This window comes from Balaenoptera ricei, chromosome 16 (assembly GCF_028023285.1).
Source record: "Balaenoptera ricei isolate mBalRic1 chromosome 16, mBalRic1.hap2, whole genome shotgun sequence".
Lineage (NCBI taxonomy): Eukaryota > Metazoa > Chordata > Mammalia > Artiodactyla > Balaenopteridae > Balaenoptera > Balaenoptera ricei.
The window spans coordinates 26,338,223-26,363,257 of NC_082654.1; the positions used below are offsets into that span (position 1 = coordinate 26,338,223).

The 25,035-nt window shown below is 37.9% G+C and overlaps 1 protein-coding gene across 5 annotated transcripts in view; it reads right to left on the bottom strand.

Annotated features, from left to right (window-relative positions):
- CNNM2 (cyclin and CBS domain divalent metal cation transport mediator 2) overlaps positions 1 to 25,035 on the bottom strand; it is a 143,333-nt gene that overhangs the window by 37,595 nt on the left and 80,703 nt on the right. For 2 of the 5 annotated variants that reach the window (XR_009498097.1, XR_009498096.1), the window contains exon 2: positions 5,531 to 5,625. The exons of the other annotated variants lie outside the window; for them this stretch is intronic. The gene's annotated coding sequence lies outside the window, so the exon portion shown is untranslated. The remainder of the gene's footprint in view (positions 1 to 5,530; positions 5,626 to 25,035) is intronic. 5 annotated transcript variants of the gene reach the window in all.

The following is a 25,035-nucleotide window of genomic DNA, read 5'->3' on the forward strand; positions in this document are numbered from 1 at the left end:
ACCTAAGTCCAGATGATGTGCCAAAAAACATACAGACGAAACCACCCCTTACAACATTTGCTTTAGGAGCAGGCATTTTAAGGAGAGAGGTGTGGTCATCACTTCTTTTAAAACCTGCTTAAAGGGAAAACTGAAGGCTGGTTTTATTAAGGAAAACTTTATCCCCTTTTCTTACTAAAGTCTCCTCTTTTCAGAAGTCCTTCCTGATGACCTCGAGTTGTAATAAGGAAATGGAATTGCTATTATAAATTATTATACAGTTAATATAAGTTAATAATTATGCATTATCATATAGTTAATAATCACATGATAGGAGGGGAAAGGGCTATCAAAATGATCAAAATATCACCGAGTCCTGGAGTTGCAGGGAAAAATGAAAAGTCATCTAGTTCAAATTCTCATCCAGTGCATGAATCCCATCTGCAAATTTTGAGCAAATAATAAACTTGAAAAAATATAAAGGGAGCAAAAATAATGAGTATTTTTCTTGCTGACCTGAGATAACAGAAGTCCTAGCATTTTACTCTTCTTTTTCCTGTCCCTAGAAACCTCAAGCACTTCATCGTCACCACAGAAGAGAAAAAATGATACATCAGATGACTTTAAAAACCAAACATTTTCTGTTTAAAATTCCTTCACAATTCCTTCTCACCACTCCCATTATCTATCTTTCCTCCCAGTATCTCTTAAAAATGTGTCAGAGACAAAAGAAAGAAGTTTTTGTATTTCTTTTTTTTAATTAGTTAATTAATTAATTTGGCTGTGCCTGGTCTTAGTTGCGGCACGCGTGATCTTCGATCTTCATTGTGGCATGTGGAATCTTTACTTGTGGCATGAGGGATCTTTAGTTGCAGCATGCTAACTCTTAGTTGCAGCATATGGGATCTAGTTCCCTGACCAGGGATCAAACCCGGGCCCCCTGCATTGGGAGCACAGTGTCTTAACCACTGGACCACCAGGGAAGTCCCACGTTTTTGTATTTCTATAAGGAAAAACATCCATCAATAGAGAAGCCTGGTTAAATAAATTCTCATAAATCCATACAATGGAATACTATGCAGCCATTAAACAGGATCAAAGTAGATCTACCTAAATTGTTATGAAAAGTTACCCAAAACAGATTAAGGAAAAAAAAACTGGAATATTTTACATAGTATGATCCTATTTGTATAAACTGTACATGTATAGGAAAATTCTGGCAAGCAATAGTTGGTTAGCAGACATTTGATCCTATCCAAAATGTCCATAAGATACCCTTGATATTCAGTCTTGTCCAAAACCATTTGGCATGGACCAAATATGCTCAGGACGTTTTGGACAGGACCAAACGTCCTACAGGGGAAACGGTTAACAGTATCATGTTGACTGAAATTTGTAACCATCAAAAGTTTGTGTCCTACAAACAATAATTCTGATAAAGTCTATTTTGTGTGACTGTCATCAAAAAGTAAAAAAGAATGGAGATTTATAACCACATGCACTACATTATTGTACGTAATTCTAACAAGAGAGACTGTTTGACTAGGAATGAATGAGAACAGAATCCTCTGTCAACATTAGATGCCTCCTAAGCGCCACTTCAAAATTCTCTCGGTCCCATTGCTCACCCCCTTTCACCCCTTCCACTGCCACAGCGACCAGTTCCACACTGGCTCGGATTGGCTTCATGCCCGTGTGACCAGTGCAAAGAGACAGCATCTCATATACAGCTCACGGCCCAGCTCATTGCATCTCTCACTTCTGCCTTGGGACTTCTCCTGAACGGAGAAGGAAATAATACCCATGGGAAAATACGTCCCCCTCTGTACTCAAGTACCGTTCTGAGAGCATCTCACAAGGCTCCTTTAAAAGTCCTAGGTAGGGGACACTTCCCTGGTGGTCCAGTGGCTAAGACTCCATACTCCCAATGCAGGGGGCCAGGGTTTGATCCCTGGTCAGGGAACCAGATCCCACATGCTGCAACTAAAGATCCCGCGTGCCACAACTAAAAGATCCCGTGTGCCACAACTAAAAGATCCCAAGTGCGACAACTAAGACCCGGCACAGCCAAATAAATAAATAAATATTTTCAAAAATAGAAGTCCTAGGTAGGAAGGAACACCTGTTGCCTGTAGCCGAAGTTAACACACTATCACATCCTTGAATTTTCTTTCCTTCCTTCCCATTTCACTTCCCTTGTCCTGAACTCCTGCTCCCTGGGATCCTATTCCAAATAAATGTCCCAGCACACAAGGCTTTGTATCAGGCCAATGTTCAGGCTAAGACGCCATAGGAAGTTTTTCTACTGACCAGTTTCTGGCTTTGTACATTTCATCCTCTTCTGTTTCCATGATACCAATGTGTCTTAACACCTCTGGCACTGGTATCTCGATACAATGCTGGTTTTGTACCTTTGTGTCACAACACCAGGTGAGCTGGCACCGTGCAGGAGTATTTCTCGAGGTCATTCCTACACTGGGATGGCTAGCAATAACTATACATTGAAGTGACTGCAAATCCAAACTAAATGTATCCCCAGCTCAACTTCCCCACAGCTAGATTCCAGAAAACACCTGGGACCATTCCAACATTAGAGACAAAAAGAGTGAAAGAGGGTAATTAAAAATGCCAAGAGAGAAATTTTGATCAACTGTAGCTAAAATATCTGGATTTTGCAAATTTTACAAAAACACATGACCATGTAAATAAACACATCTGCTAGGGCCCATGCACATGAGAAGCATTTAAGTTTAAGGTTAATTAGCTTTATGGTAAATCTGCTTTTCACTATGTACTAATCAAGTAACTGTAACAAAAGTAGACAGAACACAAAGACTGAAAAGGATCAAACCTATATAACTACCACCATCCCCAGTCTAATCTTCTCTCCTAAACTTCAGAGATAAAAATATTCCAATTGCCTACTTGATCCTCTTCACTTGTCCTAGGAGCATCTCAAGTTCAACATGCCCCAAACTAAATCTATCATCTTCTTTACCAAACTTGTTCCTTCACTTCTATTCCTCTTTCTGACTAATGGTACTAGAGGATATCAAGTGTGAAACTGTGGGAGTCATCTTAGATTCCTCCTTTTTCTCTAGTTTCACCCTGCTATGGCAAACTGGTTACACACTGTGTTAAGCTGTTGAGTTGTAAATTTAAGACCACCTCCTAAATATCTATTGGATCGCTCCCATATCCTGAGACATTCCCAACACCAGCTCACCTTAGTTACAGGCCCTCAATATTTCTCTTCTGGGACTTCCCTGGTAGCACAGTGGTTGAGAATCAGCCTGCCAATGCAGGGGACACGGGTTCGAGCCCTGGTCCGGGAAGATCCCACGTGCCATGGAGCAACTAAGCCCGTGTGCCACAACTACTGAGCCTGTGCTCTAGAGCCCGTGAGCCACAACTAGAGCCCATGTGCCACAACTACTGAAGCCCTCGCACCTAGAGCCCGTGCTCCGCAATGAGAAGCCCGTGCACCACAATAAAGAGCAGCCCCTGCTGACCGCAACTAGAGAAAGCCCGTGCGCAGCAACGAAGACCCAACGCAGCCAAAAATAAAAAATATAAATAAATTTATACAAAAATATATATATATATTTCTCTTCTGAACTGCAATAACCTTCTAACTTTAATGTAATCTCCGAAAGCCACCTCCCTGATGCCATAGTAATCTTTCTTAAAAGCAAATCTGAACGTGTTATTCTACTGCTGAAAATTCTTTAATGGCTTCCCATTGCATTGGGGATAGTTTAAACGCTTCAGTATGGCCTACAAAGCTATCATGACATGATCCCTAGCTCTTTCTCTAGCCACATCTCCTACATCGTTGGTCATTCAATGACAGAGAACACTTTCTGCCACTCTCCTGTGCTATTTTACGGTTCCCTCTGCCAAGAACACCTTCCTACCCTTGGCTCCTTTACTCTGATTCTCCTTCAAGGACGTAATTCAACTATCAACTCATCCTTGAAGTCTTCCTAACCTCACCTATGCCAATTGGGTTTGATGTCCTGTCTTGGCGCTTCCATAGAGCCTTCATTAGCTCAGAAGGATTTATTATCCTGTATTATTATATTCTCTCTCCTATACTATATTGTGAGATTCTTGAAGGCAAGAGTTCTCTTTTACACCTAAAGCCTCAGAAGCTAGCACGGTGCCAGGTATATAATACTGTCAATAAATGCTGAATAAATAGCTCAAATTAATCATAAGAAAATGAGAAGGGGGATGAAGATTAGGGGAAAAAAACAGTATTATCTCTGCAAGCTCTTGTCATAAGAGGAGATTGCTTTTCTTCCTGGGACACAATGCAGTAAATGAGGCCAATCAGTGACTGCCAGTTGATTGTAATTTTTAGCAACAGTTTCCCAGAAGAGTGACCAATTGTTCTTACCTAATCTAAGGCCTGGTACATAAAAGACTCTCATTTCCTATTTAATTTAATTTTACTGATTTTATTATTTCAGCTCCTACTGGCACCAAATTCTAGAAAAGTTACAATAGAGTTTGTCCCTAGATGAAGCCAGCTTGAAAAACAAGTACAAATCAAACACTGTGCTCCTTCCTGTTGGGCTTGAGAATATCTTCAAAGAATTTTCATTGTCTTCTTAAATACACAACATCAATTCAGCCTGGAAACCGAGACTCAAATATTGAAATATGATGGTTTGTCAAGTAAAAAAAAATAAATAAAAGAAAGAAAGAAATGAACTTAGCTTACTAAATGAATGACTGTTCAAAAGAAGTCAACGTTCATTTGCTTACACAAAGATTCTTCAAACACCTTTTGAGGTATCTGCCCCTCAGTCAAAATGACAACATGTCTTAAGCTTTCTGGGAGTAGGTACAAGAACTGCCTGATAAGAACATCACCTTGGTTCCGGACAACATTCAGAAAAACCTAGGTCATCCTTGGGCACTAATCCCTCACCTAAAAAGTCAGTTTTAGAGCTCAAATATGTGTGCTGGGACCCCAGAGAATATTGTCAGTGACTAAGGGCTTAAACTAAAATTAGACAGATCTGGGTTTGGATCCTTTGGTTCTGCTACACACTAGCTGTGTAACCAAAGACAAGTCATTTACCCTCTCTTGGCCTCTCACTTTAATCATCTGTGCAACAGTGATAAAAATCCCAAGTTTCCATGAAAATTGAATGAAAAAGTTTAGAATTTAACACAGTACCTGGCTCATAGCAAGTATGCAATAAACGATAATGATTATATTCTTGATGAACTTTCTCCTGGTTCTGGAAGCTAATAATCATCTCAAATGAAGATGTATAATACTTTTAATATCTATAGAAACAGGAACTTGGGATCACTGGGAATATTCAGCTACAAGCTGCTTGTTTTAAAATAGAGGCTATGGGCTTCTATGAAAAGGGTAATTTACATCACCTGAGCATTCAATCCTATGCAGGCTTGTTTTAAAGTTCTTCAGCATAGCAACCCCACAAATTGTTCACTCTGTTTCTCAAAACCAAAACTTCGCAGCTGGGTGGATTCAAATGGGTTATGGAGATTGTCCTCCCTCCCCTCTCACCTCTAGAAGTAGTTGCTCCCGCTTACTGGATGAGGCAGTGGGGAGGGCGGCCCATGAAGGAAGCTTGTACAGCCACTGCCTTTGTCATATTTCCTCTGTGAAGAAACAGAAGACTTCAGTTCCTGGGATTGGTTAAGCTCTAGAATAGAGAACTAAGGAACTACTTTGTATTCTCCTAGAAATCTCATCTCTCTTTGTGCATAGCGCCATTGCAGCAGAACTGTTACACATTTTTGCATCTTGATCAGGAAACTGGAATGATAATGAACACAGGTAGCCTTCCATACACCATAAATTGAAGGAAGCTGGCACAGAGCAGAGAAAGACTCAAAGACTGCGGGAACATGAAGAGGAAAAGCCAGTGAAAGAATAAATTATATACAACAACCATGCCAACCCCGACGTTTGCAAAAATACTGTGACGATTACTATGCTTAAGATCAGAATTGACTTGAGGTCAGTATGGTCTCCTCTGGTGCTGGGCATGGATTCATTCAACAAATATTTTTATTGAGCACTCACTACATGCTAGGCACTGTACTAAGCATGAGGGATTAAAACAAACACATACAAATAAGACTAGTCTTCACTGTCAAGGAACTAGGAGCCTAGTGCGAAAGACAAGTAAAATGATAACATGGTAGACTCTCTCAAGGGACCTCCATGTGGCAACTTGCTGATTAACTGACACACTCATTCTCCCTGTGAAACACACCGACTGAGGCCCGCAGCACACTGAAAGCTTCTGGCTAGTAAAACTACTACTCTGCACACTGTACTCGCATAGAGTAAGCAGAATGGTTACAAGAATTGGTTATTTTTGTTCCCAAACCTATTTATGACATCTGCACTTGACGCTGCAATTTAAATATTATAGAAACTCATGACAATAAAAAGAAATTCCTGTTTCTATGGAAACTATGATGAATCCTCTGGAAAGAATGAATCCTCTGGAAAGAATGAATCCTCTGGAAAGAATCAGTAAAAGCAAGTTGCTTAAAAAAAAAAAAAAAAATCCCTCAAAACAAACGTATGGATACCAAGGGGGAAAGGGGGGGGACGGGATGAACTGGGGATTGGGATTGACATACATATGCTACTATGTATAAAACAGGTAACAAATGGGAACCTACTGTATAGCACAGGGAACTCTACTCGGTGCTCTGTGGTGACCTAAATGGGAAGGAAATCCAAAAAAGAGGGGATATATGTATACATATGGCTGACTCACTTTGCTGTACAGCAGAAGCTGACACAGCAGTGTAAAGCAACTATACTCCAATTAAAAAACAAACCAAAAAAACACCTCAAAAACTTATACTGAATTAGGAGTGGGCAAGAGAATCACGAAAAGTGAGGAAAAAAATCTTTAATGATTCTGCACTTTGTATTGTTTGTTCAAAAATCCTTTGTACGGTTTATTCCACTTAAAAAGAAATTGAAATTTAGAGAATTGAGAGAAGATATAATATAGATGTTAGATGGTCTCCTTCAACCATTACAGGGAACACAAATCAGCCCACGTTCAAAGAAAAAGCAATACTATTTTCCAGTGCCTGTTGAAAACTGATTCAGGCAAAGAACATAAATGGCTGCTAAACATTAGAGGAAAAGTTGACGGAGAAAATAATTTTCATGTGGTACCAAAGCATCACTCCATGAATTACTGTGATAAGCCGTGGAAGGGGGGAAACATCTTTACAGTGGAGACAATTGATAGTTGCCACCTTAATCAAGTGATTCAACATTATTAACTGTGAACAACCAGACTGTGTTCCACCGGATGTGATGTGCTGTGAAGTACAGTTCATCCTCTATAAAGTATTCTTGCCAAAAGTGTTTAATTAAGAACTTGGATCTAATTTCCAGTGTATAGGTAATACAGGAGATCAGAGAAATTAAATGATAATAATGAGAAAACAATCATAGAAACCCAAAATGTAGAATACTCTACCAAAGAACTAGCTTGGTTTCTTTAAAAAGTCAATACAATTATTAATTCTGTTTGGTATCATTATGATACCAGTTTGGTTATATAAGAATGTTTGTTTTTTTTTAAGAGTTCAAAGGGGTAAAATGACATGTCTTGAATTTGTTTTTAAAATAGAAGAAAAGCAAAGAAAAAAGATAAGTGAAGCAAATATGGCAAAATGTTGATAATTACTGAACCAATGAATATATTGGGGTTAATTGCCTATTTTTACTACTTCTGTATATACGTTCGAAACATAAAGAGTAGAAAACACTCAACGTCATGAAAAAACTGAGGGGGGGGATTATTCTAGCTTAAAAGAGACATAACAACCAAATGCAATGCACAAACCTTGACTGAATCCATGTTAGAAAAAAAAAATTGTAAATGACATTTGGGGAAAATAACAATTAGAAAATCCGAATATAGACTGGGTAGTAAATGATTCTGGGGAACAATAAATTTCTTAGTGATAATGGAATAAGGATGATGTAGGAGAAGTAATGCTGAACATTTCAGGGTCAACTGTCATGATGTCGGCAATTTACTTTGAAATGGTTAAAAAAAACATTAAGAACTATCAAATCTAGGAGATAGGTATATGAATATTCATTATACCAGTTTTTAACTTCTCTGTATTTTTGAACATTTTCATAATCAAAAGTTTTAAGTTTGTCAAAGGGTTGCAAATGCTATTTTCAAAATAATATATTTAAGATAGGTATATAATTTGTTAAATTCCATATTTCAGTTAACTTTCTTATTTAGTGAGCCAACTAAAAGGTAAGAGGGGAGAGGATCCAGACGTGGGGTGCTGATACATACATGTATAACAACCAGCTCTCTGGGGAAAACAGCCCTGGCATGTAGCATTCGCTAGTTTCCAGGGTATGAATATCCCTACCACAACTGATTCCAAATTATTAACATGATGTCACTGAACACAGAGTTGAGAAGAGATGAGTACAATTGGTCTTTCCAGCCAGTAAGAGCCAGTTCCAACACACCACTGAATCCAGATCATAACAGAAGGATACCAGCCGTAACAGGAGAGAGGGAGAAGATGGTTTGCAGAAAACAAAGAATCAAGGTCATCAGCCCACAAGGGGCAAGGAGGGGGAGGAGACAGAGGTGTGAACACAGAAGACAACGTATTAAATTATATACAAATATTCAGTATGATGCTTGGTATACAGTAATCACTAAACTTACTAAGCACCTCCTACTATTATCATACTATTATTTTCTAACCTGATGCATAATCTAAAAGGTCATCTCATCTTTTTAAGATGTCATATGGTGGTTGCTTCTAGGGAGGAGAACTGAATGGCAGGGCAACTTGTAGTCAGGAATGGGAGGAAGCTACTTTATTGCTTTGAGCCTTTTCAATTTTGAAAAATGTGAATGTATTACTTATTCAAAATATAAATGAAATTATCTATAAATTTTAGGACATGGGTCTCTTGAAAGAGCTCTTCTCTCACCTTAAGTCCCTAGCCTGACATGTATGCAGTTATGCACTCATCCCCATCATTCCTAATGTAAGAATTTAAAAATCAACAACCACAACCAATAAGAAAAGTTCCAAATCATCATGCCCAGCTGACATGGTAGAAACTGCAGTTTAACAGGTCTATTTATATGTGGAAAAGTTAGAATCTTGGCTGCCTCAGTACCCACGATAAGATTCACATGAAATCTTCAATCACTCAGAATGCCACATTTCACTCCAAAACACATTCATTCAACAAATATTTACTGAGCGCCTTCTATGTCTTTGGGTCTGGGAACACACATGAATAGAATTCTCTCTCCAACTCTAAGGAGTTCTAACTTGGCTTTGGAAAGTTTCCTTTACTAGGAATTTATCTAATCTTGGGCAACTATCTTTGGGCCAAAATTACTATTTATATATATGAACAGTAGAAACAATTCTTACTTAAAGGAACCAATATTTTCTCATAAATTTGCTGGAAAACACATTTTGTTACATGAATCCTGTCTTGAAACCATAAATTAGAGGTGTATTCTTCTAGCGGGAAAAGGCCATAGAAAAAGGAGCACGTAAACATGATTCTTAGATGATTAGCAGTGGTGAGTCCAACTCTCTGTAGGACTCCGTGCCTCCATGGGCAGGAGTCAAGTGAAGTAGCAGAAGTCAAGAGGGAATTGCAATCCTAGGAGTAAAATAATCCCCCTGAAGGCCTCCTCCATCATCAAGGTCAAGTGGGAGCCCCCAGAACTCTTTGTGTTTCTGGCAAGACCACTCCCCGGTCTCCCCTTCAATACCTGCAGCCTCTCCACCAATGTTTGTCTTGGGATCGTCGACTAATTTCATCATGCCCTTTACACCGCTCACAAGAAGCCCAGGACTCCAAGGCCATCCCTTATTTTTTGCCAGCCTCAAGTGGTTTCTTCTCACGCATGCATTCAATAGCACTCTGCTGAAGGCTCAGGAGATCTGTGGAGCTCTCTCTTCTTCGATATTCTCTGAATTCCAGCCTCTTTCACCTCCCTGAATTCTCAACTCCGCCTCCTCAACTCAGGGAGACTGCCAGGTTCTGTTTAGGTTGCCCCTCCTTGTACCGCAACCTCCATCCAGGTAGAAAGCTGGGGCAGTCATAAGGGCTCACCTTATCTCAAGGATCATTTTCCTGCACTGCCTGCTGTCCAATGTCTGAAAACCGCTATTTCAATATACTTTGTACAGCTTTCTGCTTGTTTAAGGAAGGAGGGTAAATCTGATCTCTGTTACTCCACATGGGCACAAATGGAAGTCTCTCTTCCATTTAATGTTTATTTTCCATCCTAACTTAAGTCACTTTCTTCCACGGTCACTCCCTTGACCTCGTCATTCACAATTACTGCCATCCCTCATTATCTCATTCCGAACATCTACTCTCCAACCACCATCTCCTATTTTTTTTTTTTTTAGGACACTCCTGCTAGTACCCCAATTCCAACAATCCTTTGCCTTACTTTCAATCCGTTGTTTCCATCACCCTTTCTTGTCCTCTTTCCCCTCCTAATCTAGCTCTACTTCATTCCATTGTTAATCATTTTAATTAGACCCTCAACTCCCTGGCCCCTCTCCATCTTATTTGCTTGGCTAAACAACAACCCGGGTTAAATCCAACTCATTATCTAAGAAATAGTACATATTTTATGTTTTAACTTATTTATTATCTTCTATTCCACTAGAAGGACAGCTCTGTGAAGGCAAGGATTCTCATTTTCTTTGTTTACTGCTGTATTCCCAAAGCTGAAAACGGTCCCCAATAAATGGATGATACTCAATTATTTCTTGACTGGTTTAAATAATAAAATCCAATGCTCAACATAAGTATTCAAATGAAAACACTAAAAGTGAAATGTATCATTGTTTCTAGAATATCAAACTGCTTCTTGCTGTAAGAAAGATCATTAAAAAAAGCAGATAATGTGTATATACTTCCGTCCCTATTTTTTTTTTTTACAAGCTCTCTTTAATGATTTTTTTGTAATGTTATATACATGGTTCTGACAAGATGTCAAACTAGAGTGGGCTCCCAACAGAATCTTGGAGATCCCAGAGGTGGTTAATAAAACTGTCACACTAACTTAAAAGCTGTGAGAGAAACCTCAGGCAACAGAGAGCAGCCAGGTTTCAGCTGGGAGGAGAGGCCCATGCTAGGCTCTGAGCAGGTAGCATGGAGGAGACCAGGAAGAGAGAGGTTTCTTTACCTGTGTTTCTTTCTCTATGTTGCTCATGCTTTCTTGGCCCCCACTGCTCATAGCACTCTCCTGCCCAGTTGGCTCTACCAGCAGTATTAGGGTGGTATGCTCAAGTGGGCTGGTTGGGGAACAGTTAAATATAGTTACAAGCAACTGCAAAGCCCTAAGTGTATCTTCCTCTTCCTACCCTCCTTCCCAGCCAGAGTAAGGTGAGGACTATCGTCAGAGAAAGCTCTCAGAAGCAAGAGCCAGTGCCTCTGTTTTTGCTTGGGAGTCCAGGGATCCATCAACAGATGACATGGTTAAAGAGCCAGAAAAAATGGATTCATAGAGAAGACAGATGAGCTCATCTTAGGGGCACAACTGCTATAGAGAAAAACAAAATTAAAGCACCTATATCAGCCATAATCAAGCTAATGGATCAGTATGGAAAAGAATAAATTAGTGAATATCTTCAAAGAGGGACCATAACTGGAAACATGCAGTAAGAACAGGAAGTTTTAAAATAAGAACTAGAGTTAATGGTATGAAAAATTAAGAGCCAAGATAATAAAGAACCCAGTAGCTGGGCTGAAGAGCCAAAGATCAGGTTAAGAAACTCTCCTAGAATATATTAGGAAGGGAAAAAAAGGATGGAAAATAAGAAACATCAAGAGGTAGAGGACGGAAGTGGAAGCATCAATATATCTATGTAATGAGGCCCAGAGGAAAGGGAGGAGGAAAAAACAGAAGGAGAAAATATTTGAACATGAAAAAACTGAGGGTTCCCAAATTTAGAAAAAGATGTAAGACCTCGGACTGAAAAAAAACCCATAAAAAGGGAAAAGAAGAGGGGGGAAATTTTATAACTAGTCACAGTATAATGAAATGAAAGAACAACAAAAAGAAAAAAATTCCTAAAGTTTAGCGGAAAAGTAAATCACTTATAAAGGAAAAACAAGAATCAGGTTGACTCCAGAATTCTCAAAAGCAACACTGGTTCTAAGAAGTCAATGGAGTGATAGGTTCAAAGGTATGAGAAAAAAAAAATCCAAACTTAAAAATAAGAAATACATATTCTGGAATACACTATAAAAATGGGAAGGGTAAGTAAACAACTTATCAAGTTTATTACTGTCTAAATAAGGTATAAAACCAAAAGTAAATCCATAGCAATTCCAGAACTAAAATTCTTTAAAAATCAAAGCACTTTGGAGGGGGCCCGGTAGTGGGGGTGTAGGGGCTGGAGGGTATAGAAAGGAAGATGAAAACTTCTAAGATACTAGTATTTTTTGAAGAGTGTGTGGGGAATACATACATTTAAAGGTTTAAAATAGGGAAAGATTTTCAATAGGAACAAACACCAGTATATATATTATCAAATTAAGAGTTAAGGACAACTACCAAAAGAATAAATATAGAATGTATAACTTTCAAACAGAAGGACTATTAGATTTAGCCAATAGATGGTAGGAAGAGGACAGCAAAAATAAGCAGAGAACATGAAATAAAATAGCTTAAAAAGTCAAAATACAGAAATATTTTATGATCGATATAAATGGGTTTAGCTCACTGACATTCACAGAATAACTTTTTAAAAGATACAGGTAATATATGCTCACTGTACAGAAAACATGATGAAGTAATTTGGAAAACAATTAGAATCTAATGAAGAAATTAAAAATCACCAATAAAATCCCACCTTTCAGACATTTTCCTCTACTGAAGTGTTTATTACATACTTTTTTTCCATAAAAAATACCTTTTTTTGCACTTAAGTCTGAAAATCTTTGCATATCAATCAACGTGGAACCTTATAACGATTTTTAGTGGGTAAATTGTAGTGCTATTTTATATCACCATAATTGTTAGATATCCAGTGTATTTCATTTCCTCTGGGTTAGACATTTCACAATTGTTTCCAATCTTTCATCTTTCATATAATGTTTGATGCTTCCTCTTGGGAAAACTACCCTTCCCTGACCTCCACAGGATTTAGAGAAGGCCCACAGAGTTTTATGTAATAAGACTGCCCCCTCCATCACTTGGCTCTCCTTCTCGACTGGATAATTCTCATCACCACATTCAAAGCGCCAAATATTTCCCATGTTTAAAACCGAAAAAGCTCTCCAGATTCCCTCTCTTTCCTGTTATCATTCCATTTCTCTACTGTTCTTTATAGCAAAACCCTTAACGGAACTGTCTCCATTCACTATCTCTATTTCCTCATATTTCCTGTTCTATTCAATATGTTCCAAACTAGTCGTATCCAATGAAACTACTTTTATGAAGATCTCCAATGACCTCTTATTTGGATAAATTCCAAGATCAATTCTTAGCCCTCATCTTAGTCAATTTTCGATTACTCCTCTCCTGAAACAGTCTTCACTTGGCTTACACCACACTTCCCTGGTTTCTCTCCTTAACGGCCACTCCATCTCAAGCTCCCTTGCTAGTTCCTCTCACTCCCCCGACCTCTAGAAGACAGAGTACTCTTGCTCTTCGTTCTTGGATCTCTTCTGTTCTCTATGGACACTTACTCACTTGAGTAATTATCTCATTTAGTCTCAAAGTTTTAAATATCATTTATACAGCCAACATCCCTACCTGCATCTCCATCCAGATCACTCCTTTGAATGCCAGATTTATATATCCAACTGCCTACCTGACATCTCCACCAGGCTGTCTACCAAGGATATGAAGCTTTCTTTCCCTCAATCTGTTCCTCCTTTAGTGGGGGAAGGGATGTACCAACATTCACCAAAATCAGTTGCTCAAGCCAAAAACCTAGGTTTCATCCTTAACTTTTTCCTCACTTCTAATCCTCTGAAAAATATCTAGAATTTGATCTTCTCTCACCACCCACACTGACCCCCTTGGTCCCAGCCACTATCATCTCTCACCTGAACTGCAACAACAGCTTACTAACTGGTCTCTCTGCCTTACTCTCACTCTCTACGATAAATGCTTTGCAGAATACCCAGAGTAATCTTTTCAAGTTCACTAAGATTCTGTCACTCCCCTGCTCAAAAACTCCCCATCGCATTTAGAGTAAAAACCTCTCACCATGACCTGCAAGGCCTTACTGACCCCTGCGGATCTTTGTGACTTCATCCCCCACCACTCCTGGCTTACTTTTCTCTAGATGCTTCTTGCTGTTCCTTGAATATGCCAAACATACTCCTGCCTAAGGATCTTTGCTCTCCCTGTTCCCACTTGTGGACCACTCTTCTCTCGATTTTCGTGTTTCTTAGTCCTCCACTTCATTCAGGTCTCTGCTCAAATGTCACCCCTTATGCGGCCTTCCCTCACCATCCCATCAAAAACAGCTCCCTCCCTGCCCCAGTCAAAGGTCCTCTTTCTATACTATATGTAGCACTTACCAGTATCTGATATTATATTTCATATTTATTTGCTTAGTCTGCTCCCCACTTATAGAATGCACGAAGGCTGGGACACTATCCTGGTGACACTGTGTCCTCCGTGCCTGGAACATTGTCTGGCACATGAAGGGCACCAAATCTTTGAGTAATACTGACTGCACACACTCAGTCACACATCTTCATGTATCTGTCTATTAAGGGCTAATGATGCATCTTTTCTTACCCCTACAAAAAAATCAAGAGATTCAGACAAGAACAATGTAAAAAAAATGTGTTATTACAAAATATTTCAGATGTAAACAGTATAAAAGAAAACAAACATCCATGTACCTATTATCCAGTTTAAGGAATAAAACATTATAAATACAGTTGAGCCCCAGGAATACCCACCCACTCCACTGAGGCAGGTTAATATCAGATTTGAAGAAAAATAAAGGAGAGAAAAGTATTTTTTGATTCACCTATTTTTTTATCTGCTTTTTAAAAAATGAAAATAAAACTATTTGACAAAGTACTCTAAGTACTTAAAAAAAAGCGGGGGGGGGGGGAACAAGGCGCCATAATGCAGTGAGATTGGGGGTTTTGAACAGAGAAAACAAAAGAAAGGGGGTAAGAAATACTAGGGAAGTGGGCAAAAGGAAGCAGAGGCCTGGTGGGGTGTTCATGGCGACAGCAGGAGGAGGAGCAAGGCAACGTTAGGAACCAGGTGCTGGTAATCTATCGTCCCTACTGAACATGTGATTACAGAAGGATTACAAATGAAGCCTGGCTGAGGGATCAGGATCTAATTAGGTACACATCACAGAAAGTTTAGACAACATTGATGTCATCACAGTTTGGCACAGAAGCATATCTCGAAGCTGGTAAGTGAATGCTGCTGTGTATGACAGAGGGGAAACAAGCTGGTGGCTCAAAGCATAAGTGCAAGAGAGATGGAAAATCTTTTTAATTAGAAGAATACTTTAAGGATTTAATAAAGTTAGAGTTAAACTGGAAACTCCATGACCCATTAAAAATAGATCTTTTAGATCTTTGTCACTGAACAGCAGTATCAGTAATCCAACAGAACAATTTCATATGTAATCAAATTTCTAACATAGCTAATAGTATCTAACACTATTCTGCCACAAAAGCTACTGGCTCTGCAGAGAATACTGACTCTAGTCTTGGGGTGGGGGGGTGGGGGGGTAGGGGGGATACATCAGGACGGGACTGGAATACCTTGTTTTATTTTACTGGATTTATTATCTTTTTGTTGTGTTTTAAAGGTTTAAAGAAAAATAGGCTTTTAAAAATCATAATTTTAGTAAGCTAAACTCTGACCAAAGCATAAGTTACTCAGGGGCTGCCTAGGATAGTAGAACCAGAGAGCCTACATTCAAATTCCTGCCCTCTATCCCACTTCAGGCAAGGTACTTGAATTTTTGTGCCTCATGGTCTTCATTTGTAAAACAAAATAATAATAATAGCACCTGCACCAAAGTCCTTGTGAGAATTAAGTGAGTTAACACATATAAAGCACTTAAACAGTTGGAGAAAACTGTAAGTGCTCTACAAATGTTAGCTATAATTATCATCATCATTATTGATAAAACCTGACAAGGCTATGAATACCTTGAGGCCAAGAACAATGTCTTATTTGTCTCTATATTTACAGCATTTAGCACACTGCCTGGTACCCAACAGGTACTCAATAAATATTGCCTGAATTTAACTGAGTAATTCTAAAATTCTAGCTATTAGGTTGTAGGTTGCAAACTTTAACACATAAAGGGAACCACCATGATAAATGGCAGGAGCAAAGATAAAAGGGCCAATAAAAACAAGACCCCAAATCTTATAACAGTCAAAAAATATTGTTTCTTGGGTATTTTAAAAATTTATTCTGGGTTTCTCAAGGTCTACCTTGTACTAAGGGAGTTTGATTGGGATCAGATAGTAATAGTTGATCAAAATCTAGACCCTCAGTCTAGAATTACACTAGATTCACTAAAGAATGAGATTCCCCCCGACAATAAATTTAATCTAACAGTTCACTGTAGAATTAAATTACTTGAACTTTTTCCAACCACCAAAACTTGTTTCTGAATTAAAGTACAACACAGTCTTAACCCATTCAATTCGGGACACCCTTTTGATTTTCCATTGCTCTTGGATTTTCCAGCAGTTTAGTCTCATTTGGGTTAATTACCAGTACTCTAGATGGAAAATTTTCCTGGTAGGTTGTTCCATTCATAGCCATTTAGAAAGCACTGCTGGCGTCAGACTCTGTTTTCTGCTTGGATAAAGGGGGCTGTTACTTCAAACCCCAATTTTTCTTGGCGTCCCATAGTCACACTTCATTGAGTACACCCTGTGCTTACCTTCTACAAATGACCTTTCAAAGCAACATGCTTCATTTAACCCACCAAGTTAGCAGATTTACCTTTCCTTAGTGTACTGATTGAGGCCAAACAGGTTATAATTCCATCAACAGACATCACATGACTGCAGTAATAGTAATAATTCACCATTATTGAGGGCCTGTGTATGTTAGGCACTGTGTTTGTATATCTCATTTAATTATCCAAGAACCCCATGAAGAAGATATTAATTCCATTTTATAAATCACAAAACTGAGACTTAAAAAGGCTAACATTCCCTGGGTTTCTGTCCTCCCTTCAAAGGACTCTAAGTAGATTACTCAAAAAGTTTCCTCACGCACAATAGGGCCTGCTGAACTACTGTCTTCATTTTATAAGAAATGGAAGGTCAAAGGTTTTATAGCTAAGAAGTACATAGACAAACATGAATTCTAATTGATTCCAAAATCCATCTTGTTAATTATTTTGCTATGCTATCTATATGACTGAATAAGGCCTTTCATAGAACTTCCTTCCACTCTCAGCTAAGGAATGAAAAATCTGCCTGAAAAGGTTCTATTTTGTTTTGTAAAAGAAGGAAAAAGAAGGAAGGAAAGGCTATGGCAACTTCTGCCTCCAAAGGGTCTTAAACTCTTATTTAAAACAGCAGATTAGATAAAAGAAACTGGCATCCAGACCCAGATAAGATGGTTTATCAGAGACAATAGTCTGTCATCTTCTCGGTCAGCAGGCTTTCCGAATAAAGTTGTATTCCTTGCCTCTACACCTCGTCTCAGATTCATTCGCTGCCTGTCATGCAGCAAGCAGAGCGAGCTTGGGCTCGGTGCCAGCCTGAGGCCCTTTCTGATGAGGAACATGAACAAGACCCCAAAGACGCTAAAACTCCAATTTGCATGACTAGAGCCCATCCTTCCAACCTGTGATACTGAACAGAGAAGAATATCTGTGCTCATTTGGGTAGACTCCTAGGTACTCCAGAACATGGAAAGGAACCAAGAGGGAAAAAACTCCCCTTGAAGAAAGAAATGCTGTTTCCTGGAGGGAGGAGATGGTTTTCAGGCTGAGAGATGGAAGGGGGATTGGATAAAGGCAGAGAGCAAATCAAAGGTGACAAAAGCCAGGTATGGGGGAAAGACAGATGCAGGGGAGAAAAGCATCTACATTAGCTGTACTGGCGCTGTCCAATAGAAATGAAATGTAAAGTTAAAAAAATAAAATAAAATAAAAATAAAACAGATTATACCAAACTGACTAGGATCACAGTGAAATCATTAAGTACTGAACCCTTTCTAGAACATTCTTCAATGTCTTTAGAACTTCAGTAAATTGCTTTACTTCCAGGTAAATAAATTCAACCATTTTTTGCAATTCAACTTAAGATTTTATTTTTAATAGATGTGTCAAGTCACCTGTCTTTTCTCTCAAAACCCAAATATATGCTATTCTGCAACAGCCCAGTTTTGATTGATCAACTTGCACTCATTTTTAGAAGCTCTCATTCTGTAATTCTTACTGATAAAGTATTTTTAAAATTCAACCTAGTATTCAATGTTCAATTTAACTCTTAAAAAAAAATCAGTTATACCAGATTATTTCCTAATAACGGTATCTCTAGCAAGGTTTGTTGGGGTTTTTTGTTTGTTTTAAGTATTTGTTTTTTCAAATGAGCTTAGAATTTAAAATGGGAATTCAAGGAGCACTCATGCAGTATTTACTAATTATCAAACTTTCATTGAGCTCAATAATTTAACATTCCAACTAGAAAATTGTATTATTAAATACTCCTGACCTGAAATCTACAGCCGTATGTTGCAATCTAATCTTACACAAAAAGTGCAAAAGTATCCTCAATTCTGCAGCTTAAAGGTGTTCACAAAATTGAGCCCAAATAATGTCCTAATCACATAAATTAACATCTCCCTAATTAAGGACTGATATAAAATTTACTTTACTAAGCAAATAGTTTATTGTATATTAATAGTATAAATTGACTACAATTCTATTAGACAATGTTTAAAATAGACAAGAAAGGTTTATTTTAGTTTGATATATATTGCATGAAACTGCTTTCCAGGAAGAATGAAAGCCTACTTTTCTATACCCTTAACAATGGATAGTCAATCTTTGCATTTCATTTAATGAAATGTGTAAAATATGATGTCTTCTTGATTACTGGGTTAGACTTAACATAGTTTCAATGTTTTTGACTACTGGTATTCTTTTTTTCATATCCTCTATCTTTCTACTGGCATATTTATCCTTTTAAAGTTTTATTTAAAAGCTCTTTGTAAATTAAGTATTTTGTGCTATCATTTGTTTTGCAAATATTTATCCCAACCTGTGGTGGTCTTTTAACAGATTTGGCTACAACCCAAAAACTATTCATCTTTTCCTTCATGAATTCTGGGTTTTGTGTAATCTTAGAAAGGCCTTCCAATCAAAAGTATAAAAATAATGTATTCTCCTGCAGTTGATCCATCTGCAATTTGTTCTGGCCCAAGAGGTGGCCACCTCCTTCTTTTGAGTGTCGTATATACTCCTAAATTCTAAAATTCTAAGTTGATCAAAAAGTGTGTGTCACATTCATATTTTTCATGACTTTAAAAAGCTTCGATCTATGCCACCCTCACTAGTTATCATTTGTTTTTCTAAACAAGAATACATTTTAGCCCAAGTCATCCTCTTAACTATGTTAGTTATCCTTTTCCAACTCAATCATGTTTTTCCTGTATTATTGTATCCAAAACTGAAACCAATACTTCAGATGTGATAAATAAACTGATACTTCATTTTAATACATGACCAGGATGGTGCCTCTGTTAGGTTTCATATTTCTTAACAATGCCCAGCACTTCATCCAAACTGTACTGAACCATTGTTTTTAGAACATGGTTTATAGTAAGTCTTAGCTCATATTCCTCTGATAAAAAGTATATACTTTATCCTTGTCCACAATGTCAAGAGTTTGAACACTAATGTAGGCACATAAAAAATTCTTAAACATTATCATTATACCTAGGCAACTATAACATATAAAATGTCTCAGACATTGCTGGTAGAAGTGTTAAGTACTTTAACTTCACTGGAGGTCAATTTGGCCAAATCTACCAAAACTGCAGACATCCCTTGATTTATCAATTCTATTTCTAGGAATTCATCCTACAGGTAAACTTACACAAGTATAAAATGATGTATGGGGCTTCCCTGGTGGCGCAGTGGTTAAGAATCCGCCTGTCAATGCAGGGGACATGGGTTCGAGCCTCGGTCTGGGAAGATCCCACATGCCGCGGAGCAACTAATCCGTGTGCCACAACTACTGAGCCTGCACTCTAGAGCCTGCAAGCCACAACTACTGAGCCCGTGCACCACAACTACTGAAGCCCATGCACCTAGAGCCCATGCTCCACAACAAGAGAAGCCACTGCAATGAGAAGCCCGCGCACCACAACGAAGAGTAGCCCCCACTCGCCGCAACTAGAGAAAGCCCACCGGCAGCAACAAAAAAGTGGAATACTTCCCAATTCATTTTATGAGGTCAGAATAAAATATGACAAACATATAACAAGGCAAATCATATGCTAATCTCCCTCATTAACATAATGTAATAATTCTTAACTAAGTATCAATCAATCAAAGATACATATAAAAGGATCAATACATCCCAAATTCCAAGAATAGAAGGTTGCTTTGACATTTAAAAGATCAATGTAATTCATCACATTAACAGAATAGAGGAGAAAAGTCACATATAATCGCCTCAATGAAGGGAGAAATAGTATTTGACAAAATTCACCATCTAGCCAAGATTTCAGAAACAAAAACAAAAAAACTCTTAGCTAAGTTAGGATTAAAAGGAATTTTTTAATCTGATGAAGGATATCTACACAAAATCTAAAGCAAACATCATCCTTAATGGTGAAATAGTAAAAGCTTTCCCCCGAAATGGAAAATAAGACAAGGATACCCACTATTTCTTTTATTCAACACTATACTGGAGATCCTAAGCAGTACATTTAGGCGAAAAAACAAACAGTATACAGTTTGGAAAGGAAAGAAATAAAACTCATTATTTGCATGACATGATTGAGTTCACACACACACAAAAAATACACAAGAATCTATAAACAATGAAAATTAAGTGAATTTACCAATATGTTTGATTAAAGGTCAATATACAAAAGTCAATTATTCTAAAAAAAAAAAAAGTCAATTATTCTATATATCAACCACCAATTCTAAAAAGAGAACCATTTACAACAGCATTTACAAATGAAATACTTAAGAATAAACTAGCAAAATAAAACCTCTACACAGACAACTACAAGTGTTATTGAAAGAAATTAAAGACTACATCAATAACAGAGGGTGATATACCATGTTCAGAGATTTGAATGTTGTAAAGACATCAGTTCTTCCTCAAACTCATCTCTGGAGTCAATACAATCCCAATGAAACTTCCAGCAGGTTCATGTATGTGGAAACTGTTACTAATTATAAAATTCAGATGAATATGCAAAGGTCCAAGAAAAGCTGAGACAATGTTGAAGAAGAAATACAAAGTTCAAGGACTTACATTAGCAAGTATCAAGTCTCATACAAAACTGAAGTAATATGGTACTGGCACAGATAGAAAAACCGACCAGTGGAACAGAACAAACAAACATAAACAAAGGAATCTTATAAAATGCTGGTAGGAATGTAAACTGACACAATTACTTTGAAAACTGTTTGGCATTATTTACTAAAACTGAATATAAGTATATCCTATGACCTTGCTACTCAAAGTGTGGTCCAGAACCAGTACAGCTGGAATTCCCTTAAGCTTGTTAAAAACGCAGGCCCCATCCCAAATCTACTGAAGCAGAATGTGCATTTTAACAAGACCCCCAGGTGATTGATGTGCACAGGACAGTTTGAGACGCACTGCCCTAGGATCCAGCAATTTCACTCACTGGTATACATATGCCCATCAGAAATGCATACAGATGTCCACCAAGAGACATGTACAGGAGTATTTATAATAACACTATTAATAGCCAAAACCAAAAACTGCCCCAATGCTGAACAATGGAAAGAATAAGTTGTGGGATAATCACAAAACAGAGTACTATTCAGCAATGAGAAGGAACACTCGTAACTACAACTCACAAATATAATGCTGTATAAAAGAAGCAGGCCAAAAGAATACACCTGGTATGTTTTAATTTACATGAAATACAAAAAAAGGAAAAACTATCAATGCTGAAGTCAGGGCAGTGGTTATTACCTTTAGGTGACATGGGACCACTATTCCCTCTTAGTTACTATTTCTTGATATGCATAGTTTTACATGGGTGGGAAAATCCATCAAGCTGTATATATACTTGCATTTTGTGTACTTTCTGTATATATGTTATACTTTTTAAAACTTTCATTAAGAAGTACCAGAAGGTTAAATGGGTCAACTATACAGAAAATGAATTCTCTCTCAATAAATCTGTTATTTTTTTTTTTAAGTTCTGGAAGGAAATACACTAAAATCTAAAAAATAGTTATCCCTGGGAGATAAAATTTATAATGGTTTTCTTTTGTTTACTCTTCTGAGCTTCTCATTTCTTATTTTCTACCACTAAGGACACTAATTTAATAAGTTATTTTACAAATTTTTGTGGAGGAAGATTGGGAGATTATCCCTAGTGGTGACCTCCCAAGGGTTTCAGTGACACTGGGAAACCATTCAAAAACTAAGTAATTCTTACTATAACTGAATAAAAACATTTTACTTCTAAAATCTAATTTATGGCACCTACATACAAGGCAAACTAAAACAAAATTTATTCTATGAATTACCATAATGTTTCCCAGTTTTCAAAAAGTTCCTAAAGAAAAGAGGAACCCAGCTAGCTTAGTAGAGAAAATACAAACAAAATTTCAATGCCTCAAGTTGAGCTCTGTGGTGTTAGAAAAAAATTTTAACCAGAAATATGTTACTTTTATATTGTTAAGCTATGGATATCTTTTCACGTCAATATTTTAAAATCTACTTTATCCTCCCCCCTCTTTTTTTAAACAGCTCTGAGATATAATTCACAGGCCATACATTTCACCCAAAGTATACAATTCAATGGTTTTTAGTATAGAGTTGTATGACCATCACCACTATCTAAAACTGCAGAACTTTTTCATCACCCCCAAAAGAAACCCATACCAATCAGCAGTCACTCCCATGTCTCCCAACCCCTTACCCCCACCATTAGGCAAGCATTAATTCACTTTCTGTCTCTACAGATTTGCCTATGCTGGACATTCAACAATTTTTTGTAGTTTACTGAGTACAAGTTTTACAATTCTTTTGTTAAATATAATATACTCCTAAGTATTCTATTGTCAATAAAATTTTCTTAATTTCATTGTTGATTGTTCATGGTGAATGCATAGAAACACAAGTGACTTTCCTATACTGTTGCTCTTGTATCCTCCCTGCCATCCCGCTGAATTCATTTATTAATTCTAATAGTTCTGTAGTGGATTCCTTAGGATTTTCTACATACAAGATCGTGTCATCTGCAAACATAGTGTTACTTCCTCCTTTCCAATCTGGGTACCTACCTTATCCTTCTTTAGGGGCTATAGATTATTCATCACACATTACCATCACATTGATTTTTTTTCTTTTTTTGGCTGCGTTGGGTCTTCGTTGCCGCAAGCGGGGGCCACTCTTCATTCACCACAACTAGAGAAAGCCCCCAAGCAGCAACGAAGACCCAACACAGCCAAAAATAAATTAATAATTTTTTTTTTTTTTTTTTTTTTTTAAAGAGGTCTTCCCTGGTGGCGCAGTGGTTAAGAATCCACCTGCCAATGCAGGAGACACGGGTTCGAGCCCTGGCCCGGGAAGATCCCACATGCCGCGGAGCAACTAAGCCCGTGCGCCACAACTACTGAGCCTGTGCTCTAGAGCCCGTGAGCCACAACTACTGAGCCCACGTGCCACAACTACTGAAGCCCACGCACCATAAAGCCCATGCTCTTCAATGAGAAGCCACCACAATGAGAAGCCCGTGCACCACAAGGAAGAGTAGCCCCCGCTCATCGCAACTAGAGAAAGCCCACCCGTGGCAACAAAGACCCAAAGCAGCCCAAAATAAATAAATTTATTTTTTAAGAAAAGATATTAATGTGATGGTAATGTGTGATGAATAAGCTGTCTTAAAGACCATCCTGCCTAGAGGCAACACACTATTTTTCAAGTTCGTTGAAGTTGTTCACTCTGAATTAGCATACACACATTAAGGATACATGTTAATTTCTAGAACAAAATAGTAGCCTAGGAATAATATATTACTCACATGGGGTTACATTTGATAGCGAAAGAAAAGAGTGGAAAGTACTTATCTTTAGGAGTATTGAGTAGCTTGTCAATTATGCATATTGATGCAGTTAGCCAGGTCATTCTAATTTCCTTTGCTACTACACTAAATAAAGCCCTGATGGGCTTCCTTGCTCTAGATGCTGGTAAATCGACTTTACAAATGTAAGTATGCATTCACTGAGCTCTCATCCCACTGCCTGAAGTCACATGTGCATTATGAGTAAGAAAGCCACAAATGGGGCTTCAGTATAAATAAGGAACTAATCTTGTTTTTACGAAGCAGGACATAAGCACTCATGAAAATGTTTTTCTAAAAGCCAACTAGGTGGGCACAATTTTATGGGGCGTTAAAATAGATTTTACAAACTCTCTATAACTTACGAGATATCCAGAAGCAGGGGGAAAAAATAAAACTTGAATGCTGACCCAAGGCTATAAAGGTGGTATATGTCCTGTGTAGTACAAGCCAGGTTAAATACATGATGTTTTATGCTCAAGGAGATATCTGTTCTAAACCTTCATGTAGTCTAGGGGTAATGTCACTTTTCTTTTATTCTTTCAGTGTTTTATTCTTTTAGTTGCTACATATTATGATATACTCAGTCATTTTTTTTTTTAAGGGGGAGGAAATGAACTATAAAATCATGTTAGAAATCTAATGGGACTGCCAGGGGCTTCCCTGGTGGCGCAGTGGTTAAGAATCCGCCTGCCAGTGCAGGGGACAAGGGTTCGAGCCCTGGTCC